This window comes from Oryx dammah, unplaced genomic scaffold, assembly GCF_014754425.2.
Source record: "Oryx dammah isolate SB20612 unplaced genomic scaffold, SCBI_Odam_1.1 HiC_scaffold_17, whole genome shotgun sequence".
Lineage (NCBI taxonomy): Eukaryota > Metazoa > Chordata > Mammalia > Artiodactyla > Bovidae > Oryx > Oryx dammah.
The window spans coordinates 62,637,004-62,653,844 of NW_024070201.1; the positions used below are offsets into that span (position 1 = coordinate 62,637,004).

The 16,841-nt window shown below is 40.0% G+C and overlaps 1 long non-coding RNA gene across 2 annotated transcripts; it reads right to left on the reverse strand.

Annotated features, from left to right (window-relative positions):
* Positions 1–1,642: 1,642 nt before the first annotated feature.
* Positions 1,643–15,831, reverse strand: LOC120876867. 2 transcript variants are annotated; one of them, XR_005724231.1, is made up of 4 exons: positions 15,535–15,831; positions 3,576–3,756; positions 2,728–2,942; positions 1,643–1,709 (listed from the first exon to the last, which is right to left on the reverse strand). It is a non-coding gene; the product is annotated as an uncharacterized LOC120876867 (long non-coding RNA). The 2 variants fall into 2 exon arrangements; XR_005724230.1 differs by lacking the exon at positions 1,643–1,709 and having other exon boundaries at positions 2,625–2,942.
* Positions 15,832–16,841: the final 1,010 nt, after the last annotated feature.

Below are 16,841 nucleotides of genomic sequence, written 5' to 3' on the forward strand. Positions count from 1 at the left end.
GGAGTGTATTCAGGTGAAAGTATTTTAAACAGGCATTCCCAGATGATTCTTAACAGGCAAGTTTGGGAACTAAGGCATTTGTCTCTTGTATAAAGTACACAATTTTGAGCCCCACCTCCAGGGACTCTGATAACAACAGCTCTAGAGCCTAGGAACATTCCATTTTAACCAGTGGCTCTCAGGTGATTCAAACAGGGTGGGGCCCAGGAAACTCACTCTTCAGTATGCGCCTCAGGAGGTTCTCCTACTCCCAGCAGGCGGCACTCTCGTTCATTTTGCTAAAAGCTTTCTTTCAAAAAGTCTAGTTCTTTAATCATGAACTGGATCTTAATTTTATTTTTTTTAAGTTTAAAACCTCCTGAGTGGGTAGATCCGGGAGCAAACAGCTATTCCTACTGCTGAATTTCTTCCGAAGTTTGAAGATGTCTCTCTCTGCCTTTAAGGAAGGGCAACTCCAAGCCCAGGGATAGCTGATTTGTAAGTGGGACTGGAGTAAATGATTTTCAGAGTTCAGACTGTGGTCTCCTTAGGCTTTTTAATGCTGAATTCATTTGAAGACAATTAAGGCTACAAATATGATGGGAATATATCTTAACACCAAAGGGTTAAAAATTGAACCTCTATTTTAGTCTGTTTTATTTATGTTTTGGCCTCACCGCTCAACTTGCAGGATCTTAGTTCCCCAACCAGAGATTGAACCCAGGCCTTGACAGTGAAATTGCCTAATCACAGCCAGGGAATCCCCTATTTGAGTCCTCTTTAAAAGCACTCTGAACCAAAGTAAGAAACCAACTTAGAGTTGAAGAGGTTATTGGATTTTAGGGATGACCCCTGTATTATAGATGAACCCTGAAGCACATAAAATTTCTTGCCTCAATTTGGTCAACAAATCAGGATCAAAAACCTGATGAATAACCAAGATTAATAACCAAGATTTGTGACTTCTACTTGAATGATCTTCTTTAAACACTTTAAAAAACCTTTTTGTTATTGAAAATTCCAAATATATTAAAAATACAATTTTATAATGAACCCCCATGTACTCATTATCCAACTTTAATAATTATCAATTTATGATCAACCTTGTTTACACTGTCACCTACTTCCCCGGCTGCAATATTTTTTAAGCAAATCTCAAGTATCATGACACTGAGTAATGTTCATCTAAGTCTTTGCTGGGCTCACACAGTGGTTTCGGACAGTACTAAAGGGAGCATTCTTGTTTTCACATGTTCACACTGCTCCATTTATTTATTTATTTATTTTTGGCTACGCTGGATCTTCATTGCCGCACAAAGACTTTCTCTAGTTGCTGAGAGCAGGGGCTACTCTAGTTGTGACGTGCTGGCTTCTCATGTAGTGGGTTCTCACTGTGGAGCACAGGCTCTAGGGTTTAGCAGCTGTGGCATACTCAGCATGTGGAATCCTCCCGGACTAGGGACTGAACCTGTGTACCCCCTGCCCTGGCAGGCAGATTCTTATCCACTGTGCTAACGGGACCGTTCTTATGAGTCTTGCTAGTTTCACATTGAGAAATATCCCCTGGGGTCACCAAATACATCTCTGAGGCCAAAAGACACTTACACATGGGGGCTCTCCTTAGGTTATGGGGTTCAGAGTACACTTTACTAGGTACTAGCTTCCCCTCCGATGTGAAAATCTCCATGGTATCAGGATGAACCATTACTGTTACTCTGTTTTCTTAATTTCTGAAATAAAGCCAATACATCCAACCATTTATCAATAGGATATTGAAGGGAGTAACTCTCTAGTAATTATTTTTCCTGTGTATGGGTTTTGGTTTTTAAGTCATCACCACCCCAAGCAAAGCTAGAAGAGAGATGCCTTTAAAGTTTATATTAGCAATTTAGGATAGCACCTTTTAAAATATTAACATATTTTTCTATATTTAAAATTTATATTTAGAAAAATAAAATGAAAGTAACAACTGTAAAACCATCACTTAAAGTTTACAAAGTAGGAAGTGAAAGTCCTTTGTTTATTCTTTCAGGTTCATGCCTCTTAACTGTTGGGCATTCAGAATTTTTCCTTAAGTTTAACACACACACATCTCTACGCACACTCACTACTTTTTCTCTTTTCACAAAAAGGGGTTTATGTAATAAGTAAGTTCTACAAAATATCATGGTCATCTTTACAAGTTAGTCCTGCATTTTACTGCAGCCTTCTAAAATGACTAACATTCCATTGCATGGTGGGCCTTACTTTCTTCAGCTAGCCCTTTATGAAGACTTTCTATTGTGTTTTTTCTTTATTGAGGCTTTTTATTGTGTTCTTTCTTTCTTCATTCCTTCCTCCTTTCTTTTTTTCTTTCTCATTTTTTCTTTTTTTCTCTTTTCTTTTCCCCTTTCCTCCTTCCCTCTTATCTTTTTCTTTCCTTCCTTCCTTCCTTCTTTCTTTTCTTCTTTTCTGTGTTTCTCCTTGTCTGTTTGCTGTACAAACAACACTGTGAGGAACTTTCCCACCTAAATCTTTCACCAGAGTCCCTACTCCCCGCTTCTCCATGAAACTGTCCCTAGTAGTCTAGCCTATTTTCATTTCCCACATACTGCTCTTACCTGTTTCATGCGTGACTATTCTTAAAACAAGGTATTGGGTTGGCCAAAAAGTTCATTCAGGTTAAACTGGAACAGACTTTTTGGCCAACCCAATACTTTATTGGAGGTAGCTAATGAACAGACCTGATACCCTCACCCCTAGGCTCACCTCATACTTTCCCTGCTCCAGGCCTGGCTCAGCCATTTCTCCACAGATCCCCAGTACCTTTTAGTGGGGTCTCCTGGAACCACGTCTTCCATGGAACTTTCCATTACTTTCCAGACCCCACACACTCCTTGGTCCCATTTCTGTTGCAACCATCTCTCCTCTAAGCAGTGCAGCTCTTGTTTACTTGTGCGGTTTTCCCATTTTATTATCAGCACCTTGAAGGCAGAGATTATTTCATTTAACTATGTATCCCCAGAAACTACTTAGTCACATGGAAAACAGTCAACATTTTTTGGGGGAACAGATTGATGGATGACACTTATCGTGTATGCCCAATAATGTGATTGAATTGTTTCATGGGTGTATGTCTTTTCTTTCCAACTACATTGCCTATTTCTGGAAATAAAGAACTCTGATTTATATCTCTTGCTCCAAACCCTTCCCCTTCCACCCAAGAGCAAAATTTAAACCCAGAATAGGCACTCAATAAATATTTGTTGCATTAAACTCAGTTGAGTTATACTGAATTATGTAACACACATTGCTCAAAACCAGAAAGTTCTATCTCCTTGTAACACATTTTGCTTGTTAAGACTGTATGGCAAAGGATTTGTAAATAGTTACAAAATGCTACAGTGTAGGACATTTAAAACACTCTTTCTCTCTCAGGCAAAGAAGATTCAAGATAGGATGGATTAGCTAGAAAGAAACCAGGATTGTAACAAGAAACATCATTTAGGCCAGTGACTGGGATGAGTTACCACAAACTCTTAGTCAACAACTGAAAAACAATAGTGAAATAGCTCTTCCGATTACCTTACAACCCCCAACACAAAATCTGCACTTACAGGGAGCAGATGAAATAGAATCAATATTCTTTATTCTTCCTTATTGCTGAAGTAACAATTGTATAAAGTGATGACTCAGATTGTGACTGTTTTAGCATCCATTCTGGCAGTTTAATAACAAGAGTCAACATCATTCGACTCTTCCACTCGTATAAAAGTCTGTTACAACCTTTCCAAATTTCTATAGGAACAATTGATTTGATAATTTTGATTAGGGACTCTGTTTTTGCTATCATCCACTTTTGCTTATTAGAATTTTTTTAAGAGGTATTTTAGGTTCACAGCAAAACTGACAGAAAGGTATAGAGATTTCCTATAGACATCCTCGGAGAAGGCAATGGCACCCCACTCCAGTACTCTTGCCTGGAAAATCCCATGGGCGGGGGAGCCTGGTAGGCTGTAGTCCATGGGGTCGCGAAGAGTCGGACACGACTGAGCGACTTCACTTTCACTTTTCATTTTCATGCATTGGAGAAGGAAATGGCAATCCACTCCAGTGTTCTTGCCTGGAGAATCCCAAGAACGGGGGAGCCTGGTGGGCTGCCGTCTAAGGGGTCACACAGAGTCGGACGCGACTGAAGCGACTTAGCAGCAGCAGCAGGATAGATGCCCTGCCCCTGTGTATACACAGCCTTCCTTCCCCATTATCAATGTCCTGCACCCCCGAGGTACATATGTTACAATTAATGAACTTACACATCAGTTCTTCCTTGCTCAGCCTTCTTGATGGTCCAACTCTCACATCCATACATAGCTACTGGAAAGAAGGCTGAGTGCCAAAGAATTGATGCTTTTGAACTGTGGTGCTGGAGAAGACTCTTGAGAGTCCCTTGGACTGCCAGAAGATCAAACCAGTCCATCCTAAAGGAAATCAACCCTGAATAGTCATTGGAAGGACTGATGCTGAAGCTCCAACACTTTGGCCAACTGATGCAAAGGGCCGACTCATTTGAAAAGGCCCTTATGCTGGGAAAGACTGAAGGCAGGCAGAGAAGGAGACGACAGAAGACAAGACGGTTGGGTGGCATCACCGACTCAATGGACGTGAGTCTGAGCAGACTCTGGGAGAGGGTGAAGGACAGGGGAGCCTGGCGTGCTGCAGTCACAAAGCGTTGGACATGACTGAGTGACAGGATTGACAGCGTCGTCCCCCAGAGTTCATAGTTTACATGAAAGCTCACTCTTGGTGTTGTACATTCTGTGGGTTCGGACAAACGTATAATGACATGTATCCACCACTTTAGTATCACACAGAATAGTTTCACTGCCCTGAAAGTTCTCTGTTCTCCACCTATTCATTCTTCATTCTCCTTCTCCAGTCCCTAGCAGCCATTGATTTTTTTAATCATCTCCGCAGTTTTGCCTTTTCCAGAATGCTGTGCAGTTGAAATTCATCTGCCTTTTTGGAGTGTTGGAGAGGGAATAAAATTTGCTCTTATTCAGACTTAGTGTGGAAACTGGTGGCTTAAGGGGACCCAATGGAACTCTTAGGGTGTAATCTTGGGGATCATGTCTTTTAGTTCTCTGTAATCTGACTCCCCGGTTGTTTCTCATAGTTTATAACTGGGGTCTTGTGTTACATCTAGTAATACCTCAGCTATCCTGGAAATTAGAAGAGCCAGATAAGCTGTATTGGAATCATTCTACCATCATGCCCTGGTGGCTCAACTGGTAAAGAGTTCTCCTGCAATGTGGGAGACCTGGGTTCAGTCCCTGGGTTGGGAAGATCCCCTGGAGAAGGGAACGGCTACACTCTCCAGTACTGTGGCCTGGAGAATTCTGTGGACTGTATAGTCCATGGGGTCACAAAGAGTTGGACACGACTGAGTGACTCTCACTTCCCTTCATTTCACTTCACCCTCATGCCCACATAGTGCCTGCTACAGAGTCCCTGGCTCAATGCTTCTCAGTGAAGGAATCTCCCACCTCATCATTCTGCTGCTCATTTTCTTTTCATAAAAAGATGAGCCCCAGAGAGCAAGCTGCTCTTTATTTGAGCAAAGTTAACACGCTGACAGTCAGCTTGGAGTGGACAAAGATCGCGTACAAGTTTACAGCAGGAAATATACCCATGGTTTTGGCAAGCCACAGTTAAATGTAGCCCAAGCAGAATCTTGCCAAGGGTGCACTTAGGTAGTTTGAGATACAAACACTGACATCAGAAAAAAGATATCTTGGGAAAAAAGAAACCCAAACAAGTGGGGAGGTAGCCTTCAAGTTATCCTAGGCAACTTGCCAATCAGGCTTCAAGAAAACATTACATTCAGAACTAATCATCTTCCTATGTTTTATAGCAACGTGATACCCTCCAGCCGGCTGCAGCAGTAAATGCCACTGAACTTTGGCCCATGGTACATGCCCCTTTGATCATGTTTAATTTACAGCAGCTAGGACTAAAATCCAAGAGGGCAAACAGCAACCGAGCTGGGAGATATCTAATATGGCTGTTTGTCTCTAAATGTGACTACAGGTGAAGCATTTCAAATATTACATGATTTCACTTGTTTGTGCTGAGGAAATAGGAATGAGCACAGATATTTAGCAACAAAAAATCCATCATAGTATTGTTCAGTCAGTTCAGTCACTCAGTCATGTCTAACTCTTTGCAACCCCATGGACTGCAACACACCAGGCTTCCTTGTCCAGCACCAACTCCTGGCGCTTACTCAAACTCATGTCTGTCGAGTTGGTGATGCCATCCAACCATCTTATGGATGAGGTGTATTGTAGTGATTGTAAAAAGATAGAAACACTATAAATGTCTAACAGTAGCAGATTGCTAAAATAATAAACTATCCATATAGTAGAATATGGAGCCATTTAAAATAGTGCTGTAGAAATATATCTTTTATCTTGAAATATGTTTACCATATATTCAATGAAAAAGGTGGATTATAATGTTTTGACCCTACTTTTGTTTTAAAAAAAAAAAAAGAACAGAAAGCAACCTAGAACACTAAAGTTTGAGAATTCCCTGGCAGCCTAGTGGTTAGGACTTGGGGCTTTCACTGACAGGGCCTAGGTTCTATCCCTGGTCAGGGAACTAAGATTCCACAAGCTTTGCAGCAAAAAAAAAAAGTAGATGAAATTACAGTTTGAAAGTGTCTTTTTGGGAGGGGGCCTTGTCTATATTATTTGATCCTTCCAAAATCAGTATATATTACTTTGTTACAATGAAAGCAATACATTTGGAAAATGAAGGTACAGGGCCTGAACTTCCCTGGCAGTCCAGGAGTTAAGACTTCGAGCCGCCAGTGCGAGAGGCACAGACTTGATCCCTGGATGGGGAGCTATTACTAAGATCGCACATGCTTGTAGTGCGGCCAAAAGATGTTTTTAAAAAAGTACAAGGCAGAACTCTAGGAAGTATTATGGAAGTAAATAGATGAACCATAAGTTATATAATGTCCAGTTTTCCCCACATAGCAATTTATGCCCTGCTGACATGTAATGAATACGTTTCAACAGCATATTTCACATCCCATTGTGATTTGTCTGTTTGCCTATCTGCCTCTGCTTCAGCCCAAGCTTCTCAAGAGCTGGGATTATTATTATTTATCATTGTGTGCCTAGCACATAGGTCAGGAATCTATTATGTGGTGAGTAAATGTTGAATACTTGAGTAAACAGCACACTGAGGAGTGTTGAAAGATTTCAGTTTTAGTTCCAAGACATGATGTTGATGATCACACCATCTGTCTTGCTTTAACCTAGGAATGTAGTCAGTGTATTTATTTATATTAAAACATTGAAAAAAGCAGTGGTTCTCACACTTAGATGATGATCAAAAATATCTGGGAGCCCTATTCCCAAACAAACAAATCAGAGCTTGACATAAAGAACTGTAAATATCACCAAGGCAAAAATCTAGCCCACCACAGAAGTCCTTGAGGCAAAGTTAACATAAAGGGTCAGAGGCCATGGGCTAAATGTAAATAATTCATAGAAATCACACATATGTGTTGTGGGTACTACATCAAAGAATATCAGGTTTGGGGATCTTAGAAAGTATTGCTAGAAAATGGCAAACCAAACAATAATAATACTCAGTGCTTTCAAGGGTAAGGAAAGAAGGGACTTCCCTGGTGGTGCAGTGGTTAAGACTTGGAGCTTCCTTTGCAGGGGGTGCAGGTTCCATCCCTGGTTAGGGAAGTAAGATCCCACATGCTTTACTATGTGCTGACACCTCCCCACAAAGGGTCGGGAAATCAAAATATACTTGGATGCATTTTTTTCTGGAGATAACCAAAGCATACCCATCAAAAGCCTTGCAAATAAGCATAACTTTTGACCTGGCTATTTCACTTCTGAGGATTTATCCTACAGAAATTGCTGTGGATGTGCACAAGAAAGTAGCTCTAAGGATGTTCAACAGAGTGCCATCGACAACAGGGAAAATCCACAAAACAAACTATATCAGTGCCCAGTAGCAGAGAACTGGTAAGGATAATAATCATGGAACACCCATTAACATTCTGTTAAGAATACCTGTGGCAGATACATGTTGATGTATGGCAAAACCAATACAATATTGTAGAGTAATTAACCTTCAATTAAAATAAATAAATTTATATTAAAAAAAGAATAACTTGTGACAACTAAAAAGATACTAGATACTGTACAAATATATTTCTAGGTATGGAAAAATGTTTCTAATATGTTATTACATTTTAAAAATAAGTCATATTACAGGGCAGTATGCAAAGCAGACCTAATTTTTATAAGTGAAAATATACACATGGATCAAATATAATTGGTAATGGTTTTCTCTGAAGGAGGGAGATTACTGACTCAAATTTTTCTCTTTTCTAAGTTTTTTGGAGTAAACCTCTGTTGCTCTTATAGGAAAAAAAGAAAAAGACTTTAGAAAAAAATGTACATATACTAAAGCATCATACAAATAGGATCAAAGGAGAAAGGGTTTATTTTTATTTTTTGAAGCCAGCTCTTATATAGCACTTACTATACACCATGCGTGATTTCAAGTAAGTTACATGTATTAACTGTTTAATCCTCCTGAACACCCTATGATTAAGTCATGGAGCTAATAGAGCTAGGATCTGGTCCCTGCGAGTCTAACTCTGGAGTCTGTCCTCCTAATGAACACTCTACCGCTAGGGAACAAATCTAGGTCTGTGTCTCTCTTCTGACATACCTTAATTATGTCCGTTTTTCATGTCTCATTGATTCTTGGCAGCTTGGAAGGAGCAGTGGATCAACTTTAATGGCACATACTGGAGAGGATCTGCCTTGCTTTTTAGGAATTGACTTTGAGAATGACTCTAGGTAAAGAACAATGGGTAAACTTTCTCTCTCACTGCCTCTTGCCCTATTTGCCGCACTGGTTAGATGTGGGGCCTACTCCTGATTATTGATACTAAAGATCCACTCTCAGTGTCTAGAGTTTTCCTGATAGATTTCTCCTATGATAAAGCCTACTTTCCCTAGTCTTTTAGCACTTGCTGGCATACTCAGCAACTCCTAGCAAATCTTCAGAGACAAATGATGGCTGATAGGATAAGGGACATAACGTGTTGATGATATGCCACCATTCCAGGCAACATGTACATATACAGGCCTTTTAGAAATTATTCCTACAACCAAAGAATTTTCATTTTCATGGTAGGTATTTTGGACATTGCAGGAGACATAATTCAGGCATTAAGAGGGCAGCAGGCTGAGCTAACAGCTGTTTCTGGTTCCCTCATCCTCTGTCGGCTTCCCTACAAAGTTTGCAAAAGCGAAAAACTCCTATTCCCAACCTCTTTCCATCCAGGGGTGGCCAGACAGCACAGTGCTAGCCACTAAGTTGTAGGTGGTAGTCTGTTGGGGGTCTGGAAAGATTTTTCTTTTCTTTCTTTCAAGTTTTCTTTGAGTACAGATCTTTATTGGGTCTTGTGGGATTTTTGGTTGTCCAGCCAGGGATCGAACCCACGTCCTCTGCATTGCAAGGCAGATTCTTAACCACTGGGCCACCAGGGAAGCCCCAGATTTTGCATTTATGATAAAAGCAAAAGTTTAATGTTTGTGTACTCCAAAGCCTGCTCTCACCCCTCAACAAGTACCTTCAACTTGATACCTGGAGTTTTCTTTACTCATTTGTGATGGGAAGGAAAAGGTCAGAAGATGCCAGCCCAGGAATGATTGAGTCATTGAACCGTCACCAGCAGCTGCTCAAGTCCAGACTTTTGTCTAAATGTGTGAAATACAATCTCTATGTGTTAAACCACAGTTAACCAATTGTCTTTCTCTGTCAGCCAAAGCATTCCTAACCGATCCACATGTCTTTAAAAACAAACCGCAGTTCCATTTCACAGCTCTGGTTTTACCCAGAACCTTGAAGAGCAGTCCCACTATTAGAGAAAGACAAACAAAATAAAAATTCCATTCAACTGTGGGGTTTGTCCGCAACATTTCTGGGCATGTTACATGTCTATTTAATTTGCGGTTACTTTAAACAGAAAGATACTAATGTTTAAAGATAGAAGCTACTGTCTAAGGCTCGTCATGGGTTCAGAAATACTATACACAGCTGTAAAAATTCTGCTGTTTTACTGACTTGAGAAAAATATTTGATAAAGTGAATTTACTCAGATATTTGATTACTGTTTTTCAGTTTAGTTAAATCCAGTGCATAACACAGGTGCTAGCTGGTCAGGCCTGGTTCTTTTCTTTCTTACTCATCTTTCATCTTTCCTCATTTCTTCCCCTCCCCACCTCCTTCTCTTCCTCTTTGTATATTTTTGGTAAACTGTAGTCCCATACCAGAAAAAAAAAGTACCGCATATAAAAATACAGGAAATTCCCTGTTAATTCAGTGGTTAGAACTCTGAGCTTTCACTGCTGAGGGCCCGGGTTCAACCTCTGGTCAAGGAGCAAAGATCCCACAAGCATAGCCTAAATAAATAAATTAAACAAAGGTACAGTGTAATAAATAATAATGAAGCAAACAGGTCAAGATTGAGGTGCTGAGCAGACTTAGAGAATGAACTTATGGTTGCTAAGGGGGAAGGATGGGGGGACGAGATAGTTTGGGATGGATAGGTACTCACTGCTATATTTAAAATGGATAACCAACAAAGACCTATTGTATAGCACATAGAACTCTGCTCAGTGTTATCTGGAAGCTTGGATGGGAGGGGAGTTTGGGGGAGAATGGATAGATGTATATGGATGGTTGAGTCCCTTTTCTGTCCACCTGAAACTATCACAACATTGTTAATCAGCTATACTCCAGTATAAAATAAAAAGTTTTTTTTTTTTTTAAAAAAGAGCCACCTGCTGGAGATCTGTTTATCCTCACAGATCTACTTTCTATCTGCTGTTTGCCTGGAGGCTGACCTGTGTTACCAGTGAGCAGTTTGGCCTTCTTGGCTGTCTCTTGGGTCTGCCTGAGGGGAAGCCACGGCAGGAGACCCTTCGGAGAGACACTGGGAGTTGGGCCTCTATCCCTTTGGCTCCTGATAGGAGGTCATCTCAGGCTGGCCGAGTCTTCCCACTCCTTTTAACTTGGTAGACTCTACTTAATTTTCTGTCCCTTCAGCCCCAGGGATTATGCCCTCCCCTTGTCCCTTCAGGCTCAGGGCGGTAACAGCATGGCTGCCACTAACTCCAGTTGCGAAAGCATCTCCTGTGCTTCCCTACACCTGCCCCTTTGTAATTACAGTCTTTTAAATGAGCCCTCTTCAAATTATGCTGTTTTGAGTAAGCCCTCTGTTTTCCAACGAAAACTTGATCCAATACAGTAACTACTGACAGCCTATAACTATTTAAAGTTTATTTTTAGGGGCTTGCCATTTTCAAACTTTTTATTTTGTATTGGGGTATAGCCAATCAGGGCTTCCTATTGACTCAGATGGTAAAGAATCTGCCTGGAATGCAGGAGACCCAGGTTCAATCCCTGGGTAGGAAAGATCCCTTGGAGAATGGAATGGCTACCCACTCCAGCTGTAGAAGGAAATAGCAACCCACTCCAGTATTCTTGCCTGGAAAATCCCACGGACAGAGGATCCTGGATGGTTGCAGTCCATGGGGTCGCAAAGAGTTGGATCAACTGAGCTACTAACACACACCCACTCCAATATACTTGCCTGGAGAATCCTATGGACAGAGGAGCCTGGCGGGCTACAGTCCATGGGATTGCAGAGTCAGACACGACCGAGCAACTAACACACACAAAGCCAGTTTTAACAATGTTGTGGTAGTTTCAGGTGAACAGAGAAGGGACTCAGCCGTACATATACATGTACCCATTCTCCCCCAAGTGGCTATTTAAATTTTAAATGAAATAGTTTTAGATTCTAAAATTAAAATTCAGCTCTTCGGTTACACTAGCCACATTTCAAATGCTGGATAGCAACACATGATTAAAGGCTATGGTATTGGCCAGCTCAGATGTAGAGAATTTCTGTCCTCCCAGGAAGTCCTGCTGAACGGCACCAACAGAATATTGACAGTCTTGAGTCCCCAAAGGCTCTTTCTCCATCATACTTCTTTTATAGTAATTCCACCCTTGCTTTTCCTTATAATTTTACAACCTTTGTAAACTTTCTAAACAACACGTTTTGTGTTTTGCCTAGTTTCAACTTTAAAATGTAATTTTACAGCATATATTTTTGTTGTCTGGCTTCTTGACTATTTTGAACACCCGCTTGTGTGGTAGATAGCTAATGCTTGTTTATTCTCATTGCTATATAGGAAGATAGTGAAGGATGGGGAAGCCTAGGTGTACTGCAGTCCATGGGGTTGCAAAGAGTCAGACACAACTGAGTGACTGAACAATGACAACCTTCCATTATACAAATATATCACACTTAAAAAAAAAAAAAAACTCATCTCTTCTACTGTTGCTGGATGCTTGAGAACATGGACACATTCCTGGAGTGGAACTGAATGTTTGGGTCATAGGGTGTGCGATTTGTTTGCCTTTAATGAATCATTCCAATCTGTTTTCCAATGTAATTGAACCAATTCATGCTCCCATAAACAGTGTAGGAAAATATCTGTTACTTCACTCCCTCTCTAGCCCTTGGTACTTCAGATGTTTACATTTCAGCCATTCTGATGAGTATGGAGTAGTACCTCCTTGTGATTTTTAAACTGCATTTTCCTGTTTACCAATGAGGTCAGTATTTCTCAATTTAATTTTTTCCCCCATATATAGTTAAGTGTCTCAGCATCATTATTAAAAAATACAGTCCTTTTTCCGTGCCCTGTATTGCCACTTCTGTCTAATCAAGTTCCGCATATACATGTGTGCTATTTTTTTTTAGGATATCCTTTTCTCATCTATTGGTTTCTTTGTCTATGACTGTATCAATTCCACACTGTTTTTAATTATCATAGCTTTGATATCTGTTGAAATAAATCCTTGGTCATTTTTCTTATTTAAGAATATCTTAGAGATTTTTGGCCCTTTGCATCATCACATATGTTTTAAAATTAGCTTGTCATGTTCTAAAAACAAAACAACACAAAACAAACTGCCCAAATACCATTGAAAGTTTTGGTTAATGAATATGGTATAACTCCTCATGTAATCAGACTTTCTTCAATGTATCTCAATATTATTTTATCATTTTTCCTATAGAAGTCTGTCTTATGCCTTTTAAAAACAATTTATTTCTAGGTACTCAATATTATTAATGCTGTTGTCTGTAGTATCACTTTTCAAATTTCATTTTCTAATTTTTGGGGGAGTATTAAAATGCTGTTGATTTTTCTGTATGGACTTTGTATCCTAGAAACCTTGCTAAGATCTCCTACTGCCCTAATAATGTATGAATAGATTCTTTTGGATTTTTTCCATTATTGTATACTCTGAAAATGACATTTTTTCCCCTTCTTTTTTCAATTGCTGTATCTTGTCTTTCCTTTCTTCCTTTATTGCACAAGCTAGGGCCGCCAGCATACCCAACGAAGTTAAGCAGAGGCTATGATAGAAAATGTCTTTGTCTTTGCAGCCTCCAGAGGAAAGATTTAACTGATTCACTCGGTTAATTATTTGTCTTCTTCCCCTCGATACCTTTTATCTGAATAAGGAAGATTTCTTCTGTTCCTATTTTAAAGCATTCCTTATTATTATTTTTTAAAAATCATCAATGGATACTGAATTTTATCAAGTCCCTCCTTTTGTTGCATCCATGGAAATGATCTTATGCCTCCCCCTTCTAATTCATTTATATGGTGTGTGTATACTAAGTTGCTTCAGTTGTGTCTGACTCTTTGAGACACTGTGGACTGTAGCCCGCCAAGCTCCTCTGTCCATGGGATTTTCTAGGCAAGAACACTGGAGTGAGTTGCTATGCTCTTCTCCAGGGAATCTTCCTGACCCAGGGATTGAACCTGTCTTAAAATATGTATCTCCGGGTGTATCAGTTTAGGCTCTTTTGACTGCAAAAGTAATGGAAGCCAACAAGGGAACTTATTTTGATTGCAAAAGTAATGTAAGCCAACAAGGGAACTTATTGTTTGATTTAATGATAGTTTTAGCACGGGTGAGTTTAGGCATCCACTTATGTCATTAGGCCTCTGTTTCTTGCTGCCACTGTATCTGCTTTCCTCTGTACTGGCTCCCCTGCTTCCCATGCCCCACCCCCCTTATCTGGGCCAAGACGACTGCCAAAAGCTACAAGGCATCTTCAAGCTTAAGACCTAACAGAATAAGGTTAGGCTCCTTTCTTTCAGCTTTCCCAGCAAAACCATCACTATACGTGACTGGGTCATGTTCCCATCCCTAAAGCCATTACTAAGCCAGTGGAATACAGTGACCTGATTGCTTAGGTTTTAGTCATGAGTCCAGTCCTGCAGCTGGGATGGCATCAAGTTATCCTGAAGCATGTGGATGGGGGCAAGGGCAGGATATAGGGGATTCCTCAGAGGAAAATCAGATGGCTATCAGAATTAGTATAAAAGGACGTCTCCTTCAATAACCTAGATCTTTACTGCTACCAGCACCCTGCTACATCTTAATTTGATGATTTTATTTGGCTTATGTAATTTAATTTATTAAGTGTTAGGCATCTTGTAAGTGCTACAGATAAATTGAAATTCTCACAACAACCCTAGGAAGCAAGTACAAATATTACATTTATAAAATGTAGCCCAAGTGACACAGTTGAAGGGACAGAGCTGAGACTGGAACTCAAATATATTTATCTCCAGGTTTGGATTTTTTTATATTCCTTAACACTTTCTCTGATCATCTAACTCTAAATTATAATGATATTGAAGTGGCGAATCTAGTTTTCTAGATGTAAGACCCTTTATCTCATTTCTACAGAACTTTGAAACATTATCCATGAATGCTGCTGCTGCTGCTAAGTTGCTTCAGTCGTGTCCGACTCTGTGCGACCCCATAGACAGCAGCCCACCAGCATCCCCCGTCCCGGGGATTCTCCAGGCAAGAACACTGGAGTGGGTTGCCATTTCCTTCTCCAATGCATGAAAGTGAAAACTGAAAGTGAAGTTGCTCAGTCGTGTCTGACCCTCAGTGACCCCATGGACTGCAGCCTTCCAGGCTCCTCTGACCATGGGATTTTCCAGGCAGGAGTACTGGAGTGGGGTGCCATTGCCTTCTCCGTATCCATGAATAATGTCTTGTAATTTAACATACCCCAGAGGAATATACAAGTGGAATGTTACACAACTCATCACATAGGATGTAGATCAACAAGAAAGCTATATGACACATGGATTAGTACTAGCTTGACTTGTTGCATAGCATGGGGCCATTTCTGAATTTAGGTTGCCTGTGCATTAGCTGCCTAATCCCAGAGTTTCACATTAAGGAAGTTGTCTGGCTGGTAATCATGCATAATGAGGATACAAGGTCCCTGAGGTCACACAAAATGTTCTTGTTGTGCTTTCCATGCTGCCGTGTGAAGCGCTAAACTTTGGAGCGTCTAGTGCCCTTTGGACACCCATGGGTGGGACCCCTGTGTGACCCAGTATGACCTACCTTCTCCAGGCTCTGGTTGTCACCTTCTGCAGAGATGCTTTGATAGCCATTATAATTGGAGAATGAAATTTTATTGCTGTCCAGTTATCAGGACACTGCTACTTTCATCAAAATAGTCTTACATTTAAAAAAGCTGGGCTCCAATTAAAATAGACTACACGTCGTCCTGCTATATTTCCTATCTCCAACTCATTGCTTCTGTTATTCTCTATACCTAGGATGATGGGAAACTGGGTTAGTTTAGGTTTGCTAGAACAAACTTCGCAAGTGCATAGTTTTTCGTTTTGAGGTGTTGGTCTTTTTACTCTTTTTTTGACCACTGAGCTGTGGGAATCAAACCAGCCCTGAAACAGGCCCTGCTTGTTTATGGGCCTTCCTGTTATTATGTGACTGATTGTTTCCTTTTATTATTTAGACCAGTTAACATGTATTTTCTGTTACATATGTGCAGCTGAATATATCCTAACAGATATATTAAGATGTTCTAAGATGAGAATTTAAGAATTTTATCTCTCTGTGCTTTAGTTTTATCATCAGTAAAATTAATGGATTGGAATATGTCAGAGGTAATTTAATCTATTTTTAGCAGTGAAATCCATTTTTCAAGCAAAGTCTTGCATGGAACATATAAATATACAAAGTACATTTTAAGAAATCAAGAAATGAGCTCCTCATTCAGTAATTATCATTATTGGTGGCAAATATTTCATTGTTTGTGCAACCTTTTATTTCCTTGGAGCACAATTTAAAACCCACTAGTGTAGATAATAGAATATATGTAATCTATTATGTCTAGTAAAATATGAAATATGTAAATATATATTAAATAGCTGACATCTCTTGCTCCACTCCGTGTCAGGGATTGTGCTGAGGGGTTGTTTTTTTTTTCTCCTGAGGGCTTTTTTAATGCATGCTTTTCTTTTAAAGTCATAACTTCATGAAGTAGATATTTGTATTTACTAAACAGAATAATAATACCTACCTCAAGGGATTCTTGGGAAATTAAAAGAAGATCCTAGAAAGCTGAGGGGGTGTTTGAGACATCTTGCAATTTCCTTTCATTGAATTTGAACCTGGGAAGAGGTGCCCCTGAAAATGTTGCCTAGCCCTGGACTTTCTGATTCCACGTCAGGAAATTCCCCCTTTCTGTTTAAGTGACCTTAACTGATATACATTCTTTTTGAAATTTAGTTTCAGTGTTCTCACCAGTAAAAATGAGATTTGATGTATAGTCTCCTCTTTCATTCTTTGTGATGTGTTGGTTCTTGCAGTGTCAGAAAATAATATCAAGAGCAGTACTGTAAGCG